General features: G+C 43.1%; 1 non-coding gene across 1 annotated transcript; it reads right to left on the reverse strand.

The window, feature by feature from the left end:
* Positions 1-700: 700 nt before the first annotated feature.
* Positions 701-783, reverse strand: trnas-gcu (transfer RNA serine (anticodon GCU)). The gene has a single exon. It is a non-coding gene; the product is annotated as a tRNA-Ser (tRNA).
* Positions 784-7789: the final 7006 nt, after the last annotated feature.

Genomic DNA, 7789 nt, shown 5'->3' on the forward strand with positions numbered 1-7789 from the left:
TTTTCGTGCTAATGCTGCATGAATTTGCGATTATTGATCCACAGTTTACGTTCAGTCCTTACAGTGAACATGCTGACTTCTCCAGTTGTTCATAGTTCAATGTGATGCATCCAGTGTGTGCATAACGGTTTGGAACTTGCTTCCCACATCTTGTGTTTATCTGTGCCTTGTTCCCAGCCTTCATCAATTGCGAAAGCAAGGTCGAGGAAGAGACCAATGTGTAAGTCTCTCCGTATGCATGGCACCCATATCTGCAATTCTCTACTGTGCATTTATAGCCAGTTCTCGGTGCCCCAACATTCACGCCCTGTCCCTTTTCAAATATTTCCATTATGTTGTGCTGTCTCTCTGTGCTCTTCTCACCAAGATGAATCACTTCTACTCAACATGCTCCAGATTTCATTTGACAAAACAGTCATTAAGAATCCCATTACTTAAACATGCCTTTCGCATATCTTGTATTTTGGTTTTCCTGGATCTCTTTCATATGATAAAAGGTCACAGCAGCTTGACTTGAAAAAGAAAATCGCGTTACTTTTCATCATCCCAATGCGATCTACGTGTCAATGCAGTTTAAGCAACTGACTCAAATTATTCTTTGAGATTTTATAATAGCGTCGATGCATATAAATTGACCATTGGAGTTCCAATTTCAATAAGACAGGTGTGAGCATGCAAAAAATAGCAACATTGAAAATAGCGACGAGAATGGGACTCGAACCCACGCGTGCAGAGAACAATGGATTAGCAGTCCATTTGCGTTAACCTCTCAGCCACCTCGTCACATACACGCGTGGATACATGAACTTATGAATAAGTGAATTGCGTAAATTATGCAGAACAGCAGATATTTCTCCCTGGTCTGGTGAAATGCTAAATAGCACAGTACGGTCCCAAGACGATGGTCTGACCTCTGGGTGTGGGGCAACGGCATTCCCACTGTGACACTCTGCTCACAGTGATCGAAACAAAAATGAAGAAAAGACTATGTAAGAAAGTCTGTTGAATTCTGTGAAGATTTGAAGTCAACGGAATGAAGAACCCGAGAAAGCATGATGTGTTCCTTCAGGAAAGAGTTGGATAGAGCTCATAAGGATAGTGGACTCAAGGGATATTGGGATAAGGCAGGAACAGGATATTGATTGAGGATGATCAACCATGATCATAATGAATGGTAGTGCTGGTTCGAAGGGCAGAATGGCCTACTCCTGCACCTATTGTCTATTGTCTATTAAATTGCCCGTGAGGAATTGTTTTCCAGACTGGAGGAGAGTGCATAGTGCGCAATGTCATTATTCGGAACACCTTTCTTCTGCTCAGATGTTTTTGACAAGCACTTCTGTACAGAACAGACACTTTCAAAATCCTAAATAAGACTAAACAGACAATTGAATTCAACATTGCAAAAATCTTCATCTGTATCATTTTCCTGGGCCATGCAACACCAAGTATGATCACAGCAACACAGTGAGCAAGTGTCAGAAGGAAAATTAGTGCAGTGCCAGAGAGAATGCTGGGAGCAGCAGTTGACACGCGGGGAAGTGCATTTCCCACAACAGGAACACTACCAAAAAGCGGACTGTGGTGGAAGAATTCAGAGCGGTTTTACACATTGGAATTTGATACCAGAGACACAATGGAGATCTGTCATTGAGTCTGTTAAAGATGAAGATTTTAAGATTTCTACAGATGAAAAACAAAATATAAGGTTCATTGGTTAGTGAAGGCAAATGTTGCAATTATATATTTCAAAAATCTACCCATCTTTGCAATGAGTAGCTCACCATTTTCCTCACTCGGTGTCAGAACCACTGGTGAAGATGATCGTTTAATCCCAGTTACTAGCCATGGAATCAGAGAACTTCGGTTTCCCAAACGTTAAGGTACAACCAAGAATGTGGAGGTAAGCATTAATGTGTTGCTCCTGTGATGCAGGTGACCAGTGCACGGTATCTCTGTGCCAGCATAGTGGGCTGTGCTGCACCGAAGGTTTAAGTTTGAACCTCACATGGAGCAGCTTCAATCATTCATTGCCTTGAGGGGTACAGATAGAATGTGATATTGAGCAAAGCCAAGTTTATGGGAAAATACCCGTGTTTGTGGATTGAGAAACGACCTTTTCTGGATAATGACTCCTTGATCAACAAACATACTGCAAGTATTAAAACGTGAAGAGACATGTGTGGAGAGAGAGCCAAAGGTGATTTTTCAGCAGGTGGATAACGTTTCCCATGTGCACTGCGTTAAATTCCGGGAAAATAGATGTTGAACTGGTTTCATGTTACGCAGTTTGTTGCAAAGTCGCAAAGGTTATTGCAATAATCAAAAAATAAAAATCACATAGAACCGTTTGAATATTGTATTGAATTGAATTTTGGCCTGAGCATATTTTATCTTCAGTGGCGTGCAGCAGAGAAGTACTGAGGGTTAACAATACAAAAGGACAGAGTCTTTTTGGTGCATTTCTTGGGTGGAGTTAAGAATGTACGAAATATACATAACATCATGTGAATGCGGTCAAATCTTTAAAGTAGGTGTTGCGTCTCCAAGTGACGATTCAATTCCTACTCATTAGGATATAACTTCTGTCTGCAGTTATGTTCAGACATTAGCTCCATTTACAGAGTAATACGCCACAGTTTACCAATCCATGAACATTTTATACTCAATCTTAATCAGTTGTACGTGTTCATGAAATGTCTTTGTGCTTGAAGTCAACCAAATTCGAAATTGCTACGCAACCACACTGACTTTCTCTCAATGGCAAATTCCCTCCGTGTACGTTTGTTGCTGTATCATTTCAAAAACTGTGAAATCAGCTTCTACGTTTTATTTCTGGAAAGTCGTTCACGATTTAACTAACTCTATTGAGTGGAAGAAACTCTCATTCAAACTTTTCTTAATCATTCACTAATGGTTTTGAAGCTCTAACTAAAGTTATTGATTCACTCGAAGGAGGGGATTTCCCCGATTTAGTCATTTAAACCTCGCGTTATGTGAAAATCTCATTTGTTTACTTCAAACTTACGTGTTTCTGCTCCATCATTTCCAAATCTCGTGAATAATCTCCTTCATTCTTTCTATCATCCCGTTTGTATCCTTTCGGATATTTTTATGTCTCAGTAAACAATGTCACTTGGCTTTCTAATATCTTGCTATCCAGGAAACAGCGTCTGTGCCCTTTCTAACATCTTTACATGTTTTTGGTGGAGAATGAGTACAAGGATTACACACAATGCTCCCACTGAGGGTGACCTGAAGATTTTAAAGTTACACTATGAACTCTTTTCTTTTTAAATATGACGTCTGTATCTATAAACTCCAATAAGGTCATTTATTATCTATCCAGTTCATGAACATCGTCTCCATGGAGACAAAAAATATCGATCACTCCCTTTATTCTTCCACGAAATGTTCGAAAGGTTTGTAAGGCCAACATCTCTAACTCCCCATGCCCTGAGTGAGCCTCAGCTACTTCTAAAGGCGACTAAAGTTCAAATACTTCATAGTGTGTATCCAGTCATTCCAGTGTAGACTGGTTCTGGACAGTAAATGTCACCACCAAAGGCCACCGTGGATCTGAAATCAACAGTTTTCACATAGTAATTGTTGTAGCTGTTGTGTATCGTATGTCCGTGTTATTTTTCAATTTGTTCATCATTTCATGGGTCCCTGTATTGAATTCTACTGAATGATTAATTTGTGAATGGAGACATTCCCTTCACCACACATTCGAAACTCCATGGAACATTGACTAATTTTACACATATGCTTCCAGAGTACAGTCCTGCCATTACTGGGATGAATCAGTGAACATTCATAGAACATAGAACATAGAAAAATACAGCGCAGTACAGGCCCTTCGGCCCTCGATGTTGCGCCGACCGAAACCTACCTAACTTACACTAGCCCAATAACCTCCATATGCTTATCCAATGCACGCTTAAATGACCATAAAGAGGGAGAGTCCACCACTGCTACTGGCAGGGCATTCCATGAACTCAACCCGCTGAGTAAAGAAATCCACTTCAAGGATTCCGGACGTATCCTTGAAGGCAAAGATTTCCTTCTCCAGTTTAGGGGATCATTACAGCACTGAATCCCATGTGTGCATTCATTCAAACCAAAACAGTTGCAGAAAAACTTTAAAACTAAGATTTTGCAATCTGCTTGCATTGGCTGTCCCAAACATTACATTCCACATTTTGGTATGTTTGTGGATGAAAGCACTTTCTGAATCTTTCAAATCTTACATTTCAATTTTGTCAAAAAATTGTCATTTGATGTTTATTTTCCCCATTCAGTTTCCCGTTTAATATCTCGTATTTTCTCAGTTTATCTTACGTTTTCAATTCAATCAATCTCTCTCCTGATTCCCAATCCGAGAGAATGCTACAATTTTGTCAATTTATATGCAGTGCAGCTGGGGTGGTGACCAAGTGGAAAGGAATTGGTCACGTGAACCAAATAAAAGTAGCGGGCTGGTGGAATCTGGCCATTCCATCGCAGTCATATTTAAAACATTTAACGTAATCTTTAGCCAAATCATATTGGCAGAAAATAAGAAAACATAAACGAAAAAAATTGCCAGTGTTGAAAATCAAACAAAAACAGATGTTGCTGCAAAATTTCAGGACATCTAGCAGCATCTGTGGAGAGATGGACCCAGTGGATGTGAAACGTTAACTGTGATTCAACTTCACAGATGTTGCCTGCACACCTGTGATTTTACAGCAATTTCTGTTTTTGTTTCAGATTGGCAAATTTTGTCACAGTTCATGAGAACAGTGCTCTCAAGAATCAAATAGACAGCATGGACCTGGTAGTGTGAAATGAGACAGTAATAATGAATGAGTAGAGAGTTTTGCACTGGAAAAACACAGCAGGTCAGGCAACATCTCTAGATGTTCAAGAAGTTCAAGATAGATGGGTGACAGTGAGGGGGAGTGGGAGGAGGAAGCCAGTGCAGGGACCCCCTGCGGTCATTCCCCTCAAGAACAAGTATACCGTTTTGGATACTTGTGGGGGGGATGGCTTACCAGGGGCAAGCAACGAGGTTCAGGCCTCTGGCACGGAGCCTGGCCCCGTTGCTCAGAAGGGTAGGGTGGAGAAAGGTAGAGCAATAGTTCTTGGGGACTCAATAGTGAGGGGTACAGACAGACGGTTTTGTGGGGGCGACAGGGACTCACGTTTGGTATGTTGCCTCCCAGGTGCAAGGGTACGTGATGTCGCTGATCGTGTTTTCCGGGTCCTGAAGGGGGAGGGGGAGCAGCCCCAGATCGTGGTCCACGTTGGCACCAACGATATAGGTAGGAAGAAGGGTGAGGATGTCAGACAGGCTTTCAGGGAGCTAGGTTGGAAGCTCAGAGTTAGAACAAACAGAGTTGTAGTCTCTGGTTTGTTACCCGTGCCACGTGATAGAGAGTCGAGGAATAGGGAGAGAGAGCAGTTAAATGCGTGGCTACAGGGATGGTGCAGGAGGGAGGGATTCCGGTTTCTGGACAACTGGGGTCCTTTCTGGGGAAGGTGGGACCTCTATGAAAAGGATGGGCTACACCTGAACCTGAGGGGCACCAGTGTCCTTGGGGGGAGGTTTGCTAGTGCTCTTTGGGAGGGTTTAAACTAACTCCGTGGGGGCATGGGAACCAGGACTGTAGCTTTTGGGTACAGGACCTTGAGTGTAGGGAGGTTAGGAATAATGCAGCGATCTCTAAGGAGGGTGCCTGTAACCAGAAAGGTGGATTGAAGTGTGTATACTTCAATGCCAGAAGTATAAGGAATAAGGTAGGTGAACTTGCAGCGTGGGTTGGTACCTGGGACTTCGATGTTGTGGCCATTACAGAGACGTGGGTAGAACAGGGACAAGAATGGCTGTTGCACGTTCCAGGGTTCAAATGTTTTAGTAGGATCAGACATGGGGGTAAAAAAGGGGGAGGCGTGGCATTACTTGTCAAAGACAGTATCACAGCAGTGGAATGGACGATGGAAGAGGACTTGCCATCTGAGGTAGTTTGGGCTGAGGTTAGAAATAGGAAAGGTGAGGTCACCCTGTTAGGTGTTTTCTACAGGCCTCCTAATAGTCCTAGAGAAGTAGAGGATAATATTGCGAGGATGATTCAGGAAAAGAGTGAAGGTAGCAGGGTGGTTGATATGGGGGACTTTAACTTCCCAGATATTGACTGGGAGAGCTATAGCTCGAGTTCATTAGATGGGTCGGTGTTTGTACAATGTGTGCAGGAGGGTTTCCTGACACAATATGTCGACAGGCCAACAAGAGGGGAGGCTATATTGGATTTGGTTCTAGGTAATGAACCAGGCCAGGTGTTAGACTTGGAGGTAGGTGAGCACTTCGGGGACAGTGACCACAACTCGGTGACTTTTACTTTAGTGATGGAGAGGGATAATCGTGCGCCGCAGGGCAAGAGCTATAGCTGGGGGCAGGGAAATTATGATGCAGTGAGGCACGACTTAGGTTGTGTGGATTGGAAAAACAGGCTTCAAGAGAAGAACTCTAATGAGATGTGGGGATTGTTCAAGGAGCAGCTACTGCGTGTCCTCGATAGGTATGTACCAGTCAGGCATGGTGTAAAGGGCCTTGTGAGGCAGCCGTGGTTTAGTAAGGAATTGGAGTCCCTTGTGAAAGGGAAGAAGGCGGCATATGTAAAGATGAGGCGTGAAGGTTCAGTAGGGGCGATTGAGAGTTATAAGGTAGCCAGGAAGGAGCTAAAGAGGGAGCTAAGAAAAGCGAGAAGGGGACATGAAAAGTCTTTAGCTGGTAGTATTAGGGAAAACCCAAAGGCTTTCTATAGGTATGTCAAGAATAAAAGGATGACTAGGGTAGGTATCGGTCCAGTCAAGGATAGTAGTGGGAAGTTGTGTGTGGAGGCGGAGGAGATTGGAGAGACATTAAATCAGTACTTTTCATCAGTATTCACTCAGGAACAGGACACTTGCTGATGTGAATATGGAATCACAAATAATTAGAATGGATGCCCTGGAAATATGCAGGGAAGAGGTTTTGGGAATATTGGAAAGGATGAATATAGATAAGTCTCCTGGGCCTGATGGCATTTACCCCAGGATCCTATGGGAAGCTAGGGAGGAGATAGCAGAGCCATTGGTCTGGATTTTTATGTCGTCATTGTCAACGGGAATAGTACCAGAGGACTGGAGGATAGCGAATGTGGTCCCATTGTTCAAGAAAGGGAGTAGGGATAGCCCTAGTAACTATAAGCCAGTGAGTCTGACTTCAGTGGTGGGCAAAGTCTTAGAGAGAATGGTAAGGGATAAGATTTATGAACATCTGGGTAGGAATAACGTGATCAGGGATAGCCAGCATGGTTTTGTGAAGGGCAGGTCGTGCCTCACAAACCTTATTGAGTTCTTTGAGAAGGTGACTAAGGAAGTGGATGAGGGTAAAGCAGTAGATGTTGTGTATATGGATTTTAGTAAGGCGTTCGATAAGGTTCCCCATGGTAGGCTAATGCTAAAACTTCGGAGGTATGGCATTGAGGATACATTAGAGGTTTGGATTAGGAATTGGCTGGCTGGAAGGAGACAGAGGGTAGTAGTTGATGGATTATGTTCATCTTGGAGCGCAGTTACTAGCGGTGTACCACAAGGATCTGTTTTGGGACCATTGCTTTTTGTTATCTTTATAAATGATCTAGAGGAAGGACTTGAAAGCTGGGTAAGCAGGTTTGCGGATGACACGAAAGTCGGTGGAGTTGTGGATAGTGAGGAAGGAAGTGGTACTTTACAGCGGGATATAGATAAGTTGCAGAGCTGG

Source organism: Hemiscyllium ocellatum, chromosome 33 (genome assembly GCF_020745735.1).
Source record: "Hemiscyllium ocellatum isolate sHemOce1 chromosome 33, sHemOce1.pat.X.cur, whole genome shotgun sequence".
In the NCBI taxonomy this organism is placed as follows: domain Eukaryota; kingdom Metazoa; phylum Chordata; class Chondrichthyes; order Orectolobiformes; family Hemiscylliidae; genus Hemiscyllium; species Hemiscyllium ocellatum.